The sequence below is a fragment of the Hippopotamus amphibius genome, chromosome 12 (assembly GCF_030028045.1).
Source record: "Hippopotamus amphibius kiboko isolate mHipAmp2 chromosome 12, mHipAmp2.hap2, whole genome shotgun sequence".
NCBI classification, from domain to species: domain Eukaryota; kingdom Metazoa; phylum Chordata; class Mammalia; order Artiodactyla; family Hippopotamidae; genus Hippopotamus; species Hippopotamus amphibius.
The window spans coordinates 101,473,398-101,494,305 of record NC_080197.1 but is presented as its reverse complement, the minus strand read 5'-3'; the positions used below and the strand labels follow the sequence as shown (position 1 = coordinate 101,494,305).

General features: G+C 43.6%; 1 protein-coding gene across 2 annotated transcripts in view; it reads right to left on the bottom strand.

Moving 5' to 3' along the window:
- The window catches only part of SLC16A7 (solute carrier family 16 member 7), a 166,731-nt gene extending 150,928 nt beyond the window's left edge, over positions 1 to 15,803 (bottom strand). The window contains exon 1 of one of the 2 annotated variants that reach the window (XM_057702899.1): positions 15,666 to 15,803. The gene's annotated coding sequence lies outside the window, so the exon portion shown is untranslated. Of the gene's footprint in view, positions 1 to 1,796; positions 1,872 to 15,665 lie in introns of those variants that run through there. The other variant, XM_057702901.1, reaches the window with a different exon arrangement.
- Between the last annotated feature and the right edge of the window lie 5,105 nt (positions 15,804 to 20,908).

The window sequence follows — 20,908 nt, the reverse complement described above, 5'->3', positions numbered from 1 at the left end:
AGAATATATCACATGTTTGAACTGTGAAAGTGAAATCCAAACTCAGTTACTCTTCAGGCACATGCATGACTTTATAAATAATACTTTCAAAATTCTATTTTGTTTAAACACAAAGGTCTTTCCTCAAGGCAGTGTTTCCTCAGTGGTGTTCCATTAAATTCTAACGCTGTGAAATTCTGTTCAAAAACGGCATCTGTAACCAAATAAATTGGGAAAATCCTGAACTTAGGCACTGCCTGAACAGACTGTAGTTTGGAGGCGAGTGCCTGTCCAAAGCCAGGTAGCATTTTATGAGTCCATTAACAGTGATGGATGAGAAGGGTACGTATATTGAAGAAGAACAAACCATTTTACCTTTATAACTCATGAATGTGCACTAATTTAGGCGATCTAGTCACATGCCTAAAGACTTACAGAATAGAGCAATCATATATGCAGATTTAATTTTTTGATTTCATTCTTTATGGAGAAATGGGCCTAACAATAATCCTAAAAAAAAGAAAAAAAGTGCTTTCACTCACACCACATATTGACTCAAAATACTATGCGTTAGAAAAAAAATCTAGATTAATTATTTCACAAAGTTAACCAGCCACCTCTCCAAAGAATACATTTTTGCCACAACATATAACAATTAAAATCTACAAGATGTCACAATTTAGGTAAATGCTCAGGCAGAATGTGACTTTTAACTGGGTAATGAGGCTAGAAAATATTCTATAAAGTATAACAGTAGAAAAGAGTTTTAGTTACCTTTTCAATAACAAATGTTACAGGAAATGTGGAAATACATTACATGTAGCTTAGCTCACCTCATACAACGGGCTTATTCTGTAAATGCTGAAATTCCTTTAATTTCCATGGACCATACTTTTCTCCAGAATAAAAGTGACCCAAACTTCCTAGGTGGTGCAGTGGGTAAGAATCCGCCTGTCAATGCAGCGGACATGGGCTCGATCCCTGCCCCAGGAAGGTACCACATGCCGCAGAGCAACTAAGCCCATGCACCACAACTATTGAGCCTGCGCTCTAGAGCCCGTGAGCCACAGCTATTGAGCCTATGTGCTGCAACTACTGAAGCCCACGTGCCTAGAGCCCGTGCTCTGCAACAAGAGAGGCCACTGCAATGAGAAGCCCGCACATCACCATGAAGAGTAGCCCCCGCTCACCACAGCTAGAGAAAGCCCGTGTGCAGCAACGAAGACCCAACACAGCCAATAAAACAAATAAATAAATAAATAAATAAATAAATAAATAAATTTATAAAAAAAAAGAATAAAAGTGACCCAGTCTCCTTTCCTCATTCTATTGAACATTATTTTCTACCTTATTAACAGCTGACTTGAGACAACTTGAATAACTAAAGAATAGAATCAAGAAGAACCTTAAGAAGCTATAGCAAGGCCATTTTTTACACAATAAAAGGCAAATAAGATAACTTAAAATCAACTCACAATATTTCTTTTCTGTGTTTATGTAAAATACTTTGGAATTTTTTTCATTAAAAAATTAAAAGAAATTAAATTAAATTTCATTTAAAATTCATTAAATTAAAATATCTATCAAAATTTAAAATAAATTCAGGAAAAACCAAGAACTTACGTATAGAAGATACATACAAATTTGACACTTTTGGTAGTCTACCCAGAATATCTGAATTGCATGACAAATGATTTTCGCTGCCATGTAATTGTTTTAGTTTTGTTCAAAGTCAATGATCAAATGGTTCGGTCAGAAGCAGAAGAGAGAACTCCCATAAAAAGATGCTATTTAGGTACCATCAGAGTGCTTCCCACCTTCAGTAAATCCTTTAATAAGCGCTTCCACCTCTGTGCTGTGACAAGGAAAATGCTGCACAATGGAACCCCTGCTCCACGTGTGTGCAGCTGAAGGGTGCGGGCCCAGGCTGGAGATGCTGCCAGCCGTAACGCGCATCGCGCTGCGGCACGTCCTTCACGGTTTTCGTCGTCAGTCTGGCTTCTGGCAGCTGTTAGGTTCCCATGACTATTATTCGTAGTTTCCCCATCCAGTAAAACCAAAGGGCATCTCAGGGGACGGTCACTAGATGCTGGCCGGGGTCAGTGCCAAGGTCCAGCATAATCAAGTCATGGAGCAGGAGCCAGGCCCGGGTCCAAGATAAGGCAACACGCACGCTCCAACAGGTGCAGCCTTTTAGACGCTCCGGCACTTTAAAGTTCACAGAGAAATCTACATCATACGTGTTCAGAAAACACAAATGTCAGCAGCAGAAGCGTCTCTGCGTCGCTTAGGACGCTGTTTCAGCAGCACGCCAAAGCCAGATTTCTGGGGCAATGGCCACAGCACCCGTGACACCCCAAGAACAGGAGCAGTCACCGAAGATAAGAACGCCCGGTCACTGTGCTGGTATTATTACTGGCGCAGTTGTGTGATTACACAGTGTACGGGTTTCAGAGGCAACAAATGCAGCACCTGAACGCTTGCCAATCCTGGCGCACACTTCTCTCCACATACCTGTTTTCCGTCCTATCAGGAAACTACTCCTACAAGAGACTCTGGGGAAGAAAAGGTAGAAGCCAACGTCAAGAGAAGGAAAAGAAAGTTTTTACTCGTGATCACTGACATACTGGAAACAAAAGTCACACTGTAAAACTGAGACAGTGTGAGGTAGTGTGTGTTTTTATTTTCAGATTTCTAGGAATTTGACAGAATTCCCAGGAATGTAAAAGGAGATGTCTCCATAAGGCAAATAATATACAATTTTTTAAAACAAAGTTTGATTCTCTAATAAAGTTAAAAAAATGAACCTAGAGATTATCATACTAGTGAAGTAAGAGACAAATATATGATATCACTTATACGTGGAATCTAAAAGAAACGATACAAATGAACTTATTACAAAATAGAAACAGACTCAGAGACATAGAAAACAAACTTATGGTTACCTAAGGGGAAAGGAGGCGGGGGATAAACTAAGAGTCAGGGATTAACAGACACACACGGCTATATATAAAGTAGCAAACACCAAGGACCTACTGTATAGCACAGGGTTCTATACTCAGTACTTTGTAAACAGAAAAAAAAAAATCAGTTATATGTATATAACCGAATCACTCTGCTGTACACCTGAAACTAACACAACATCATAAATCAACGAGACTGTACTTCAATTAAAAAAAATTGTGGCACTTCAACTACCGTCTATCATTCTGATGCCTTTGAATGACATAAAGAGCATATCAGAACCACTTCCTTTGAAATCATTATTTGATCACAAAAGATGCACCTTTTCAGGAGCCAAAACAGTCCATGAAGACACTTTTCTCACCCCAAGAGGCTATTTGGAGATATCATATTTTTATTAACTAATAATTGACGAATAATCCTTAATAGGATGACTTGTCATAATCCTGTATTTCTCAGCTTGTATCTCCAGTTCCACCTTTGGGGAAGAGGCCCTATGTATACAGGAATGCCTCAACTGCATAACTTCTCTTTGAATTATTGGCCGTAGACTCTTGGTTTTGGTCAACTACTACTTAAATGCTATCGATTGTCTAAGAAATAGGTGGTTTGTGCTCTTAAACTGTCTGTACAAGTGTTCAATTCACAACGGAGCATTTCCTGTTTTCCCCATCAACTCTGTCCTATAAAATATTATTCAGTAGATGACAAGAGTACCTGATAATTTTCCCACACCTCCTTGATTGAATATTCTCTTGTCAACTGTAAAGAAAAGTCCCATTCACACTGTAAATGTATTAGACACTGGATAAACAAGACACGGAGTTCAGTTCAACTGCCTCACATTTTAAAACATCAGTGCCTCCATCATATATTTTGAAGTTGTTCTACTACAAAAGAAATACATTTTAAAACAATGATGCTAGAATTTCATTACAGCACCACCTTCAAGGTGCTACAGCTGAAGGCTCCTGTTCCTATAATAAGGCTACAGTAAACAGCTAAATTGCTTACAGTGGGGGCCTTCCTGTGTCTTTTTGAAATGGATTCTGTGTAAGATGAATTCTTAGGCTGAATTTCAAGTTATAATGAAGTTATGGTACTTCAATGAACCTATTATTGCTAAGATGTTTTTTAATGTGACGTGAATAGTTTCTCTTATTAAGGTATAATTGGAGGTGAATGTACTTGTTTAAATAAGCATGATTGAGTACTCCAAAAAAGGTAACACAATATTCAGATCCCAATTGATTTGAACACAGCGTTAATTCCACAGTGCTACCTGTGTCTACTCGATTTCTTGGTATTAACACCAGTCTCAACATACACAGTTCACGGAGCTCACATTTCTGAGAGAAGAATTATGGACGTGCGCGATGGTCTGATTGCTGGCAGCCCCATGAACTCATGGTCAAATCTTAATGCCCAATGTGATGGTTTCAGGAGATGAGGCCTTTGTGAGGTGCTTAGGTCATGAGGATGGAGCTCTCACGAATGGCATTAGTACTCTTATACGGACCCCACAGAGTTCAGGAGTTCCTTCCACTGTGCCAGGGTACAACCTAGAAAAGTCTACAACCCGGCCACAGAAGATAAAAGAAGCAGGCCCTCACCCAACCACGCTGGCACCCTGATCCCTGACGTCCCGCTTCCAGACCCTGAGAACTAAATGTCTGTTGTCTATAAGCTACGCAGCCTGTGGTACTTTGTCACAGCAGCCCAAACAGAATAAGACAACGTGAAAGAGGGACAAAATACAATTCTGCCAACATTTTTCTTGTCCTTTTAATTTTGTCATTTGTTTTTTTGTGAAAGACTTCCAGGCGTGATTTTTATATTTAAAAGCATGACTCTTTTAAAAAGCACATTGTAGAAGGACAGGATCCTAAGTACTTCTCTTTCATCTTCCCCACCATTTCCCTTCTCTACAAAATGTGTGTGCAAAGAGGGAGGATTCTATTCCTACCTGGGACGATCACGTGGAACAGAGGAGAAAATGTGGATTTTGGAAATAGAGCTTAGTGACCTAACCCACCTGGGATATCACATGCTTCATTTCATCCTAGGTTAGTGATAAGGATGCTGGATGCCCACGCTATGGGGCTGCTGAGGTTGTCAGACAGTGACCTTCTGGACGATGTGCGGTGATACACGTAACGCCCCCGGCAGCCTCATCTCTGGCACACAGCCAGCACCAAGTATCATATGTGCCTTCTCTTTCTCCTTTTCCAGTTCCAAGAATCTGAGTGTGTACATCCTTTGGACACCAAGAGAATACCAACACATTACATTTTTGAATTTAGATTTTATAGACCACAACCCAATATCTGAATGTGTAGCTGAGGAGACGTCGGTAGTACTGCTTCAAGACAAAAGCTGGTAAAATAAGAGGTCTAATAAAATGTGAAATAATTTAAAATAGCTTATAGACTACAAAAGTTGGATGGAACATTCACTCTTAAATGAAAGTTACTGGTCAAATATGCATAATAATTTTGATCATCAATACGGAAGTGTCTCAATGAACAGTAACAACTGGGTTTCTAAGCATTTAAAATAAGGTTGTTAAATTGGTGATCTAGCTATAGAAGTGTATATTCCCTTTTTTTGGAATATTTGAAAATAAATGTAGATAATGGGTGCCCATAGCTTAATAGATTAATAAATCTGTTATTGATAAAAATAAACTTAAAGCAATAAAAATTTGCATGCTTCCTCATTGTTTATTTTTTCCCTTGAATAAGCAAATATTACTAAGAAAATTAATGATTAAAAAGGAAATAATTTTTAGATGAGCGTGAGATGTGACGTGCAAATCCTCCAGTAGCAGGCCATTACTGTGTGTAATTAATGTTCTCCCCAGGGCACAGTGGCCAGGTGACTCTCCACAGAGAAGTTAATGTGGTCCGCAGGGGATGAACTTACATTCTGTTCTACTCCCTGAGGTTTCTTCTGAATCATTCATCTTTTCTGATCTACTTATTACATTGTCATATCAGTTAGTGATATGTAAATATTCCTGCAGTATCTGCCACTTTTTAAGTTCAGAAAAAGAAACTGGTATTTAGTTGCATTGATTCTTTGTTTTTCTTCTGAAAGAGGCCATGGCTTTAGGAAAACACATTCAAGCATTTTATTACTACATTGAAGACACCAGGCAATAAGTAACTGGAATCTATATGATATTAGGAAAGGATACTACAGAAAAAGAAGGAAAAAAGGAGGACATTGCAAATAACTGAACCTTAAGAGGCAAGGTTAAGAGCTATGGACAGAAAGTGACAGAAACGAAGGAAATATAGAAAGGATACTGAAAGTTTCAGCCCAATGAAACACCAGTATTTTCAATAAAAATTTATAGAATAATTTGTAATGAAAGCAGACTCACCTTTTATAAAAATATGGCACAATGGTTTTAAAAGAAAAGAAGTCACATAATAGAACAAACTGGCAAATTCTTGTTTTAAATTTCTGAAAGTCCATTCCCATCTATGCCCTACCTCCAGAAGTTTCTCTTTTTAAAACAGTGAATTTCTTGGTGATATTAGATAAAGAGGGTCTATTTACTAGTACTATAGTCTAAAGGCAATTATTTGTTCCACCTCTTCTTAGTGTTCTATAAAATGGGACTAACGTGTACCTCCTTGGGCTACTCTAAATGTTTAATGTGATAAGGTAAAAAAGCTCTTGGCATAGTGCTGGTACCTAGCTGTGGGCTCAAGAGCTCATGTTACTTTTATTATAACTAGTGATTAGCAAAATTATCAATGTATGTCCAGCATACATGCACTTGAAAGAGGCAGAGACACCATGTGAGAAACAAATATTCTCTCTCCTCGACAGAAAATAGCTAGTGAATAAATATTCTAGATCAGTGATTCTCCATAGGGACTGTAGTTCAGTATCACAGAACAATGAGTAAAAAAAAAAAATCTTATTTTTTACTAATTGATTCAAATATCCCATCAAGTTTAAGAATCACAGTTCTAGATGAATACTTACAAAAAGTAGACTCACAGATAAATGAATATTGTGTGAATTATATACAGTGATATAACCCTTATACTCCAGTAGACTTTTGTATTTATCCATGGGTTTTTTGCTTTTACATTTGCTCTGTGGCACTTCTAATGACCATCTCCTCGTTTCATGGAAAGACTGTTCCTCTCTCAGCTCTCCACTTCTTTCTTTAAAGCCTTCTTTGATTGCTCCATGACATAGTAAAGTCTCCTTCTTCTGCAATCCTAGAGCAGGGGTCCACAAATATTTTTCTCTAAACTTAAAGACAGTACATCTTTTAGGATTTGCAGACTTAGTCACAACTACTCTACTCTGTCTGCAGTAGGCAATCAGCAACAGAAAATACAGAAGCAAATGGGTGAGGCTATACTCCAGAAGAACTTTATGAAAACAGGTAGCAGGCTAGATGTGGCCCAAGGGTTATTTATACTCTGTCTACCTCTGCTGTAGACAATCACTGCTCTATCATTTTATTTTGATACTCAGTCCTACACTGGATTGTACCTTTACCTGTACACACATACAAAATGTCTCTGAAATTACAGTCTTCTCAGGGGTCAGGAAAGATGTCTTACACATAATCTTTTCGAGTCTCCATGCATATGACTTCATAGAGCAATGCTTAATTATTTACTGATTTAAATTGATTTAAGATATGAGAGCAGGACCTAGTCGCCAACTGCATCCTGCGTGCATTGAAACATCTACTGAGACATTGACTCTTGGGGTTCTCTAATGGTAGCCTCACCTTGCTGAGTCTTTATTCTACCTGTAAATGAATATATCTTACTTGGTAATAATAAGGAATAGAAATTCTATTTTTAAAAGACCAGACACATAGGAAGCACTTAAATGGTATCAATAATTATGTTGACATATGTTTGTATCTTAATTTGGACAAACATCTCTAAGTCGTGATAATAGAATGACTACTGTTTTTCTCTTTGTCACAGTTTTATATGTGCTTATGTGCACCACTGCTTCTAAGTGGAAAGTAAGAAATTCCCATTTTATTCCCATATCCATTGGGATATGGTCCCAATTAAGGTTACTAACTTGCGTTTAATTCAGCACTTAAATATTTTTGCAACGTCAACATCAGTGTTGAGTTGTCTTCCTATATGTGCAAAAAACAGAGTTTTGTCTATATGGGGAAGACCCACATTACTGTAAAGTCAGAGTTGTTGTTGCTTCATGAATCTCCTACTTGGCTCAGCTTGTCAATGGTAATATTATAATTCATAAATACCTCTGCACAGAAGAGAATTCCTCAAGAATAAAGAGGCTCTGCCTTCAAATGCACCCAAAATGTTGGTAGAGATAAAAGCAAAATGATTACAATTACCATTCATAAGTTACCTGCATTATTATTTACTCTCCAGCAACAATCCTGTGATAGCGGTTGCACTGTTTCCATTTTTTAAAATGAGGAAACTGGGGCTCTGAAGGTTTACATACCTTGATTTTAGTTAAACAGCTGAGACGCGGCTAAGTCAAAGTTCCATCAAAGTCTATCTACCTATCCACAGAGCCTCAGATGCAACACGCGACACTGTGATGGAGAAAAAAGGAAAGAGAGAAAAGGGACAACGACAGAATGAAGACGACATTGGAAGTCTACAGAAAGTTGACAGAAGGACATAAATTGCTTAACCTGGCTTTGAGAATGCGCTCCATTGTTTGTGTGACTCGAGACTAAAAGGAGACTACCTGTTGTATTCACCGCCATCTCTAACATCTAAAACAGTGTCTGGAGCACAGTGGATGAATGAGTAGTCATTATTAGAGGACGACATCCCCCGGCTTGAACTATGTCAGAGGCTTTACTCAGAATCCCACTTCACTGCAGATCTGACGCACGCACACCCGTGGGAATTCTCCAGATGCCACTCTGCTCAGGCACCCACTGGTGGCCGCAGCCTGGAGTCCTCACAGGAGCCCTGCCTCCCGTGCGCACTCCACCCGTATCATCTCGCTACCTGTGCTAAAGAGATCACATCCTGGACTTACTGTTTCTTCAGTCCCTCCTGGTTTCCCAGCCTCCCTGAATCCACAAGTGATAAGAGATCATTATTTTTTCTAAGCCTCTTAGTTTGGTTCCAGATACTCCTTTCAAACAGTAAGGATATCCTTGACTAGTCTTTTTTTTTTTTTAACATTTCTCAAACTTCCTTCCTCTAGAATCTCTTCAAATCCACTGCAGAACTGCATGTTTTAAAATACTAACATGAGAAGGTGTATTGTGGCTAACAGATCCACGTCCAGATTCCTCCACCGACAAGATGTACACACCCTGGGCAAGATACTTAACCTCCTGCCCTAATTCCCTCACCTGTAAAATGAGGGTCATGATAATGCTTCCTCATAAGGTTTGGAGCATGAAATTAGTTAAAACGTGTAAAATGCATAGGTAAAATGATGCCTGCCACATTGAAGTGTCTGATAGAGGCAAGCTATTTTTACTCAAAGTGATCTCTGTAGCTTCACCTAATAACCCCATCTTTGGTCTCTAAACTCACTTATTTTACACACACACACACACACACACACACACACACACACACACACAGAGCATGTTCTCGTATGGCATTAATCTACAAAGGCAAACAATTTTACTGAGGGGCTAATTTCTAATTGTAACCTAGAGCTAAAGTGAATTTTCCTTCCTTCCTTCTCTTTGGTGGTTTATTCATTTATTCCTTCATGACACCGAGGGCCACAGAACGAAAATGTTCAGCCCTGAGATAATAGTGGGCTCTTCCAAAGGTGGACCCCTCTGTGTGCCTTTATTTCCCGCCTTGTGACATCATCTCTAAAGAGATAATATTGGTGGCCAGTGGGATCACGAACAAGGGTGCAAACATTTATATTCATAAACTGCCATTTTCAATTCTTGAACTGTTTTGTGCATATACGGTCTTTCCTAAACTTGAATGCTTCCAGAAACACAATGGCCTTAAAAAAGAGCTTAACCAGGTCACGTAAAGAACAGGTGGAAAAACGGAATGTGTTAAATTCATAGAGAAAACATGACGTGTGAGCTGTCACCACACATGTGCAGGCTGTCAATCAATCAACCCAGAAAAAGATCTATTTTGCGTGGCCCCGGAAAGCTGAGTAAGGGCCCTCGGTAGAAGCAAGAAGAAAGTGGTCACAATTGAAACTGCCCTTAAAAGAACAGGCTGCCTCAGTGCACATACTTAAAATAAAAATAGATGGTGGTAGGCTGAAAATGCTGAAGAATCAATAAGGAAGAGCAGAAACCAATGTCCTCTAAGTCCCACGCAACTCTGTAATCCACCAAAGTGCTAAAGGATATGTAAGTATGGATATGTTCTCATTCCCGACATCAAGAAATCTGTAGTATACAGAGAAAGAGGAGACATACAAATCCCTATGCAACTATAGTACAATGTTTAAAACACACACGATAGATTACAATGCAATGTTACTGAAACTTTAGAAAAGCTCTTCTACCTATCCAGGGGCTTCAGAGGAAATCTGAATGTGGTGTTTAAGCTCAGTTTTGAAGGTTGAAGCTAGACATGGAAATAGCCAGAGGTTAGAGCATTTTAAGATGAAAGAACAGCATGCCAAAGGTACAGTGGCGGGAAACAGAATGAAGATAAATGAGGCACAGGGGACAGCTCAATTTGACCCGAGGATGGTGGCAGTGGGAGATGAGCCTGGAAAAGCTTTTAGGAATTAACAGAGATTGAAACGTTGGTCCTTAGACCTAGGTAATGGGAGTCACAAAGTGTTATTAACACATAGGAAAGGGCGATGTGTTTCAGTAAGAGGCTCTCATGGCACGTAGAGAATGAACTGGTACAGTGAGACACTAGAAGTGAGGAGACCTGCTAAGAGACTAGGACATGACTCTAGGTAGTAGGTCAAACGCACGTGAACTCTGTAACAGCATCAGAAAAGAGGAAACTGGTGAAAGAAGCCTTTTGGACTGTATTTGGACTTACTGACTGTAAGAGGCAAGGCTGGAGGTGTTGAGGGTCTCAAAAGCTTCTAGACTAGAATGCTGACACCAAGAAAAACAACAGGGCCAACGGAACGGAGGAAGACCCTGTTCAGAGGAGACCACAGGGTGTCAGCGGTGTCGGCAGCACAGAAGCGGGGAGCTGTTCGGCAGGCACGAGGAAAGGTCTGCCCGCGGCTCTGTGAAGGTCAGGGCTGAAGATAATGTCTCGGGTGTGACTCCTGCTGTGGTCAAAGCACAGGCCAAGAGAGGATGAGCTTTGCCAATGGATCCAATGTAGACAAGAGAAGAACTCAGAGCAGATACGGAGGAACACATGCTGGAGCAAGCAGGAGATGAAAGGAACGTCAAAGAAGAAGCCACCAGGGAGCAGTCACAGAAGGAAGAGGTGCCCAGAGAGCACCCAGCCATCAGGAGAGGAGTTTAAGAAGCAGCGGGTGCCAGCATTGCCAAAGGCTGCTGACAGCGACGCAAGTGAAGATGTGGAGCCTCAGAGAGCATTTATAACCTGATCATGAGATGTTAATACACCCCACAGGGAAGAACTCACTCCTTCAAATCAAAATATTTTCACATGCGATTACTCTTTCTGCCCTTTGAAGAAAAAACAGAAGAATTTCTTATTGGAATATACACTGATTTCAAAGATAATTTCCTTAAACAGTCTCGATTTGATCTTATTGGCCAATAGTTTTCAATCACATCTAGTACCATTCTTCCCAAAGGCATACTCAATGTCAGGGGACATTTTCAGTAATTACAACTGAGAGGAAGCTATCAGCATATGGAGGACAGAGGCCAGAGACATTAAATATCTTGCAATAAGAGAGGCATTTCTGCACCGTGTAGAACAGCCCGCCCAAAATGCCAACAGTGTCACCTGTGGAGAGACACTGTCACACGATGCTATCACTGAATGCACCTTTTGCATATTTGAGAAAAACTGATAGAACTTCAGATTATGAAATTTGGGGGGAATCAATTTCAAAAATAGGCAAATATCATTAATACAGTTCATCTCCTAGAAACTTTTCAAGCAAATGCATGCCTTTTAGTTTTACTGTTTATTCATATCTAATCTAGTTCCAAAAGAAATAGGTCTTCAAGTCAATTACTTAGTAGGGCAGCTTCTTACAATGTGTAATTCTTCTACATGTTAGCTCTCATCAGAATCTGTTTAGGAGTGTGGATGATTGATGAGAACACATTTCATCGAGCTATTAGGTGAGGAAACAGCCAGTGTTTAAATGCTTTTAAAAATAATACTTTGTACAGATCTTTATTTATCTAAACAAATATTTCTCCATGTTACCACTCATACTAGATATTTTCAATTGAAATTCTGTTTTAATGCCAAATATTACCAAACATTCATCACCAGTTCAGATATCTGAACCACACAGTACGCATTTTTTTGTGAGGCTATCCTAACTGTACAAAATTTTTAGCAAAAATAGCTTTACACCAGCATTTCATAGTTGTCACCCAAGTGCCCTGTCAAATTTTCAAGAACTTACTTGGGACTTCAATAAAGATTAATAAAAACTACTGGATCTTCCAAGTAGGCAGATTAGGACCCTGGGTTCACCATTTACAGGACCAACTGAGAAAATGAAGCTTCCTCTGTCAGTAAAAAATAAAAAAGTTCTATTACTCACTGAGACTTCGTGTACCATTGTTGCGCAACAGATTTCCTACACACTTTGATCCAAAGAGTCTTGAGAAAGCCTGGGACAAACAAGGATGACCTCGCAGACACTGCGAGCCCGCTCTGGCTTATGATGCAGTCCAGCACTAACATGCCATCTATTGAGAAACTTTCAAAGCGCTCCCAAAAATCTGTTAAGAATAAGCCAGGGAACCTTATAACAACCTAACAGCCTAACGCCAAATATTCAATACCTGACACTAGCTACCACGTATGGAGTTATTTCCATGCATGTGCTCACACAGCATAAGTAATGCGGAACAAGGCCAAGAGATCTTCAAAAGACCCTCAACTATCCTGCCCCCCAGGCAGAGTCTGTAAGGGATTCCCTGCCAGGCTAAGAGTTGTAGGCAGGAAAGAAGGCTTGTTTGTTTCTCCTTCCCTCCCTCCTTGCTTCTTTTTTTTCCACAGTCAGTTGCTCAGGACTGTCACCTGCCAGGCCCTGCACTGGGAAGGGAGAACAGGACACAGTCCCTGCCCTCCTGCAGCTTCCCGCAGCCGAAGCCGTACCACTCAGCGGTTAGAGTCGGACAGCCTGCCTGGGTGCTGGCCCCCACTCGGCCATTTGCTAGCTGTGCGAACTGAGCACGTTTCTTAACTCTCTGCACCTAAATTCCTCTTCTGTCAGTGTGGATATTGACGGACCTTCCTCTTAGGACTGTTAAGGGGATAAAAGGAGTTAACAGACAGTGGCAGCACAGTGCCCAGACCACGGTGAGCATTATATAGATGTGGTCATAGCTACTACACTCTTGGGCTTCTCGGAGTGAGTGGATTCGTCTATCCAAAGTGCAGAAAAAAGCCTGCTGCTCAGTCTCTCAAAAAATTGGAAACTAATTCATTAGCAAAGACATCCTTCAGGAAAAGGATGTCCTGCCCTCCTGACAAGAGAAAATCCTCCATTACCTGTTTATACAGGGACACTCTCAATGGACAAACAGAGAGCGCTGAACACACAGGTTTCTGAGGCAAACTACCCTTCTTAAATTTGCCTTTTAGCACATCTGAATTTCTTAAAATTGCTACATCTCCTTCAAATTATTTGAGATATATGCTTCTTCCATTATGAAGGAAACGGGCTGACGGCAAAGAGGACGGGAGGAAGATTATGCTGGATGACTAGATGTGTGAGGTTTCTGACAGCAGAATTCCAACCTCATTCATCTTGGTAACCACAGTGCAGTGTCTGGGGTGACTTTAGGGGTTCAAAAATAGCTAGTTTATTTTTCAGGTGTTTTCCATACACTTTATCCCTCAGCATAGCACTTCATGGTAGATACCACAAACCCAACTGTATGCATAAGAAAAACTGAGGATGAGATTGTTAAATAATTACTCAACCTTACAAAAAGTGCAGAACTGAACTTGAAATCTAGGCCTAACCCTACAGTTAATAACCTTTTTCCATGTGAATGTCTCAAAAAAATATCTGATGAATGTAGAATGAAAAGCAACTGCAGGAGACTTCTTTTACTTCAGATCCGTGATCCAAGAATACAACTCTGGATAAAGAATATTTCTTTAAGTCTCTTTGCGCTCCTTCCCTTCACGAGGGCTCAAGGCCAAATATAGCAGCCAGACATTATAAAAGAGTAAGTGCATGTCTAGAAATAAGCAGAGCATTGAAAGGAAGGTGAACTAACTTAGACATCGGGAAAAAAGCGCTAAAATTTCAGATCCCTTACTATTATTAAAACAACATGAGGGGGGCAGTACATAATTGCAAAATGTTGATGTGAATTTTGCAAAAACTAATTTCTGACTGTGTGAGTTGTTACACAACACACTGAGTTGCTTAAGGTACTCTTTCCCTTCTGCTGAGGTCACTCAGTCGCCAGCTGACTTACACTGCTTTACAAGCAGCGTGCTCAGAAGCTAAAGTGGACCTGGGATGCCTCGCCAGGGCCAAATAAGGGTCACCTTGTGGAACTCTCAGCATTCTCTGCTGCCACCACCCAGGCTCCAATTGTTCAGCGCCTCTCCCCCAAACGCACACTTAGTTCTTGAGGTTCCAATGACACGGTGCATCCAGGCCAACGTGTCCGTGGAAAGTGTGCAGCCCTCCTGAGTTCCCAGTTTGGATTTAGCCCTAAAGCATGGGGTGCCAGGAAAGGACACCTAGTGTCCACTGTTTCCAGGCTCTTCCCCATCACCGTCATCACTGTCCGCGGTTTTATTCCCCTGCTGCGTCCCTCAACAGACCCGAGGAAGAAGGAGGACGTGAAAGGTCAGCTCAGCTCCTACCACCCCACGCAGTACTGCTCCAGGAAGGGGAGGCAGGGGTATCTGCAGAGAAAGCGCACACATCCTCTTGTGCGTGCGCGCGCGCGCGCGTGTGTAACGTTACGGTCCGTGACGCAGGCCACGGCATTCCCTGCCCAGCCCTGGCGGGAAAGTGGCCCTGGTCACCGCCGCCCGCGCCAAGGCAGGCCGCCCTCCGTCTCGCGGAAATGAGGGAGCACACGGGGCGGAGAGCGCCGCTGCCCAGCAGCATCCGCCCGGGAGAGGCGGCAGCTCCCGGGCCCCCGGCGAGGCGCCGCCGCTCGGGCAGGGGAGCCAGCGCGCGCCGGCCGTCGGCGCGCCTCTCCCGCCCCCGCCAGGCGACCTGGGGACGCCGCCCCCCGGCACGGGGGCCCCTCCTTCCGCCTCTCCGGGCCCCGCCGTCCGCTGAGAGAGACGCCGCTCCCCCCGCTCCCCAGCCGCCGCGGCGGGGGCCACCCCGGGGAGCCGGCGGGCCCGGCGCGCGATGCCGCGGGGAAGCGCAGGCGCCGCGCGGGGACCTGCGGGGAGAGGCGCGGGCCGGGAGCCCTCGCCCCCCGGGAGCCCTCGGCCCCGGCCCCGCCGCCCCGCTTCCGCCGCGGCCAGCTGTGTCTATATAAGGGCTCGCGGGCCGGCGCGCTCCCCGTGCGCCCCGTCCTCCTGCTCCTCGCTGTCCTCCTCCCCCTCGTCCTCCTCCTCCTCCTCCTCCTCCTCCTGCTCCTCGGCGCGCGGGGCGGGACTTACTTCCCCGGGGCTCCGGCGCCGGGTGGGCGCTGCCGCGATGCGTGCCCCGCCGGCCTCTCCGGGTCGCCTCGCTGTCGGCGGGGGAACGGAGTCACTTACTTATTCATGTCCCCGAACGCGCACCGCGCCCGCCGCGGCCGGGGCGGGGGGGGGGGTGGAGACGGGAGGGAGGGAGGGAGGGCGGCGCGGCGGCGGCGGGGCGCCCGGGGGGCGGGGGGCGGCGGCCCTGAGCACGCTCCCGGCACCGGGCGTCCCGCTCCCCCGGGGCAGAGCCGCAAGCGCGGCGGCGCGCTCGCTCCAGGTCTGCGGGGACGCGCCGGCCCCGAAGCCCCTGGGCACCTGCCCCGGGAGTCAGGGGCCTGCTGGCTCCGCCCGGGTACCGCGGGGAGGGGCGCCGCGGGAGGCCGCGCGGAGGGAGAGGTACCCGGCCAAGGCCGCGAGGGGAGGCCCGCGGGGACCCGGGGGCGGCCTCCCCTCGGGGCCTTTTGGGGGGCGCGGGAGGCGGGGGCGGGGGGGCCGCAGCGCGGGCAGATCAGGCTTGCCAGCCAAGTCCCCCGCTCTGAGGGAAAAGTAAGATGTGCCCCGTGGGTGGGGGAGTAGCGCAAGGAATGAGCGTCATTGGGAAACGAGGCAGGTCCAGTCTCTCCGATTATTTAATTCTGCAAGTTCGGGTGTAGGTATTCGACGGTGCATCGTGCCAGGGATAACGGCACTACCACTCTTGGTTTGGTTTCTTCCACCTGTATGTGTTGCCCCTTGCCTGTCTAGAACGTGTTTTGGGGAAAGTTGGAAAGGGGAAGGCCTGGAAAAGAGCATTTACATCCGTTCCTGGGATGATTTTAAGGTTGAAGCACTGCTTAGAAAGAAACAATGCAGAAGAATAAATGCGGGCTTGGATTTGAGAATGCATACTCCAGCTTTCCGACCTCCACCTTTCCTGCTCCAAAAAAGGGAAAAAGGTACAATGTTGCATTAATCTTAGATAAAAATATAACTTCTTAGAAGGTTTTCTAGTTTGTTTTAGAAATTAAATCATTTCTAAAAAGCCAAGACAATTTGATTGAAATAAGTGGAATTTTGAAGCCCAAGGGACAAAAAATCAAAATGGCGATATGGTAGTAATAATAATAATAATACTTACTTATTAAGTGCTTATTATAGTCAGGCACTGGTCGAAGTACTTATATGGAATATCTCAATACAATAACTGTATTAGATTTGTCTACTGGAAAAAATGCACAAGGACTTCCCTGGGGGCGCAGTGGTTAAGAATCCTCCTGCCAATGCAAGGACACGGCTTCGAGCCCTGCTCCAGGAAGATCCCACATGCTGCGGAGCAACTAAGCCCACGTGCCACAACTATTGAGCCCGTGTGCTGCAACTACTGAAGCCCATGCGCTAGAGCCCGTGCTCTGCAACAAGAGAAGCCACCGCGATGAAGAGTCCGCACACCACAACGAAGAGTAGCCCCTGCTCACTGCAACGAGAGAAAGCCCGTGTGTAGCAACGAAGACCCAACACAGCCAATTAATTAATTAATTAATTAATTTTTTAAAAAAAAGAAAAGAAAATGCACACCATGAGAGTTGAGTTGTTTGGGGGGTGTGCCAAATGAGGTCTATAGCCCAGGAAACAGCATTTCAGATAGCCCAGAGAAACCAGTGGAAAGAGGCAGGGGGGAGGTGAGTATCCATGTGGTTTTGGTGAAGGGGGGGACATGCCATCAGCACATGAGTGTTGCAGAAGGTGGCTGCTAGTCTCCTGGAGGAGCAGACATCACCATGCAAGACTTTTAGTGCTTTCCTAGGCGTCAGGAGATGCAAAATCGGGCTTAGAAAATCTTCTCCTGAAAATATCTAACTATCTGAAGGCCTGTTCTGCAAGTTTTTGCCCAGGGCACGCAGTGCCTCCTTCCTGACCTCCACCCTGAACTCCTTTCAGGGGTGTTGGCCGTCAGCAGCTGCAGCAGCTCACGGTTTGCTCTTGTGGAGGAAGGTGACAAGTGCCACTTTGTAGCTGGCAGATTAGTCACATTTTACAAGTTTGGAAATAAGTATTTGACTAGATTCACATCGCCTTACCTCTGCCACAGCTAGTCTGTAGGCCTGAATTTTAGCTTCTGCTGCTACAAAATAGTTATACTGTCACCTTTGTATTGCTGTCAGCAGCCTTAGGTGAAATGACGTATGTGAAGCTGATGGTAGATGATGTGAGATGAGTAAAGGAAGGCCATTATTAGTAACATCAAAGAGTTTGGAAGACAGTATTACAGAGAGAGGGGCAGTTTGGAAATGAAGGAACTAAGACAGAAATTCCAGAAAGAACTTTAGACGTAGCAAAACGTGTAACCCGACACTTGTATGAGATATAATAGACATTTAATAATGATGGACCGTCTAGCAGTGACTATAAACACTTCATTTTCATTACAAAAAAGAATGTTAGGGACGTCCCTGCTGGCACAGCGGTTAGAATCCGCCTGCCAACGCAGGGGACATGGGTTCGATCCCTGGTCCAGGAAGATCCCACATGCCGCGGAGCAACTGAGCCCGTGCGCCACAACTACTGTGTTCACGTGCCACAACTACTGAAGCCCACATGCCGAGAGCCCGTGCCTGGCAACAAGAGGAGCCACCGCACTGAGAAGCCCGTGCACCACAACGAAGAGTAGCCCCCGCTCGCTGCAACTAGAGAAAGCCCATGCTCAGCAACGAAGGCCCAATACAGCCAAATAAATAAACTAAAAAATTTTAAAAAAAATGTTAAACTTTAAAGAAAACAACATCAAGATACACATTTCAAGGTCACGTTCTTGAGCGTTCGCTGCTAGCATTTTTGTGGTTTATTCATCATTTTTATTTTATTTCAAAGAAGAGGAGAAAGGAGAGAGACCACACATTCCCTGAATTTTGACCCTCTTCTCCCTCTTCATTCTGATTTTCCTTTCTTGTCCTATATTTCTTTTTCATCCTGTATTTTCCACAGCTTCCTAGTCTTCGTATGGCCTATTTAACCGGTTTACAGACTCCTAAACATCACCACCCATAGCATCATATTAGAACTGTAGCAGGTTTTCTTTTTAAGTCTTGTTTTCCCAACAGTTAAAACTCTGGATCCAACTTATCTGCTGCCCTAGTGTTAGCCCTTGGGTGCTCATGTCTCAGTCGCCTTGTTGCTGGGGCTAGGCCTGCTGTGTAAACATTTGGTTGGCTTAGAAAGGAATCTGAAAAGAGAATTAGGTGGGAGTAAATCCAGTCAATTTCTCCTATGACTTGCAGTCTGAATATTCTTTAGAGACAGAAGGGAAAAAAATGCAATTTAGGGAAAAGTAAATCATATGATCAGAACTTGAAATGTTTTTGGTAAAATTTCTGCCTTGATTTCTAGTCATAGGTGAACTAACAATGGGAGAAACAAAAGATAGCGATATACTAAAGTTCCAGCAACTCGTGTTCCGTCAATAAGTGAACTAGTGAACAGACACATAACATACAAGCTAATAAACCCCACGCTTATGTTCCACACACACAGCCTCATATTCCAAGTTCGCTGTCCCGTCATGCCTCAGCCACGTCATGTCTTCTCCAATCTTTCTGTTTTTCTCAGTCCCCACCCTCTCGCCTATATCAAACTTGTCTAAGCCATTTTCTTCCTTCAGGGCCCAGCATAGATGTCATCACCCCTGCAGCATTTCAAGGATTCCTTCAATAAGGATTAATTCCCATCTTCTGCTCTGCTCTTTCCCATAGAAGACAGTATATCCCTCTGTTTGGGGCATTTTCTTCTGCTTCACAGTTTGGCGATATTGTGATTTTTTTCTGTCTCCCCTGTCCTGTGTTTTAAGCTGTTGGAGAGTAGAAATGATATTTTACGCTTCTCTGTGGTCTTCCAGCATCCAGCACAAATTCCTGCATATAAGAAGGTAATCAATAATGTTGTCCCAATGGAGGAAAGAGGTGATAGTGTGACTTTTGCAACAGGTATGTGGTAGAGGCTGTCGGCACTAATAGTATCACTACATTCCATGGCTTCTCTTACAGTTATATTGGGGCCACGTGACTAGTTGTAACTCACAGAGTACGAATGAAAGCAACGGAGGTCATTTCTGGCTGAAGGGCATTAAGAACCAGTAATTCTCCTTCATCCCCATCTTTCCCTGCTCTAATAGCCTCATGTCAGATAAAGTCACTGCAACATGGAGTCACTAAAAGATAAAGAAAGGCTGCCTGACTTGCTCTGGACTCTGTGTGAGCAAGAGACCATTATTGTGTTTAGCCACTGAGCTTTCAGGATTTATTTGTCATGAGAAATAGCCTAACCTCTTCTGACCAATACAAGATGTTATTCAATGAGATTATAAATCATAGTAGCATAACGACCCGATGACACATTGCGCTTACAAGAATGTTCTAATGTGTTCTTAAGTCGAGGCTAAAAGTATATATCCTCACAACCCCAACTTGATAGATAACAATCTTTTCTTGGATAGATGGGTTTTAACTAAGGACGAAGGACCAAATGACCCAGTATTCCCCTCAGCCTGGGTGAAAACGACCACGCACCTTACTGTCCAGCGTCGAGGGGCGGTGCACCTGCAGCTGACTGGCCGCTGTGACTACGATGGCTCTGACCTGGTTTCACACAACGTACAAGACATGAAAGACATCACTCCACTGCTTCTAGATTTATATCTGGAGTGCACCCACGTCAGCTACCTTGGAAATCTCTTCTATGGAAACCTCCCACAGAATTGTGGAGAACGCAAACCTCGTCTCAGTCTTCAAAGAATAAAACAGGGGAAAACAATCATGGTGGACATGGTTGTACAGGGTGCCTTTCAATAACTATACAAGAGCCCAGAGAGATCTTTTGTCAAAAGAAATGACTCTTGAGGCTCCAAAAATCTCTCAATGGATTCTGCATTTAAAGTCCTGTCCATTGGTATTTTTCTAATTTTACAGTTTATTTAATACTATCCATAAAGGAAGCTTCATGAATTCTAATTATAAACCTAATGATAGATGCCTTCATCTGAATATGTTATTTATTCTGAAAGCATATAAAATGGAAAACTCGGATTCAAAGTTTTAACAATAAACTGTAGGGCTTCCTAGGTGGCCCAGTGGTTAAGAATCCACCTGCCAATGCAGGGGACCCAGGTTCGATCCCTGCTCCAGGAAGATCCCACATGCCGCAGAGCAGCTAAGCCCATGCGCCGCAACTATTGAGCCCATGTGCTGCAA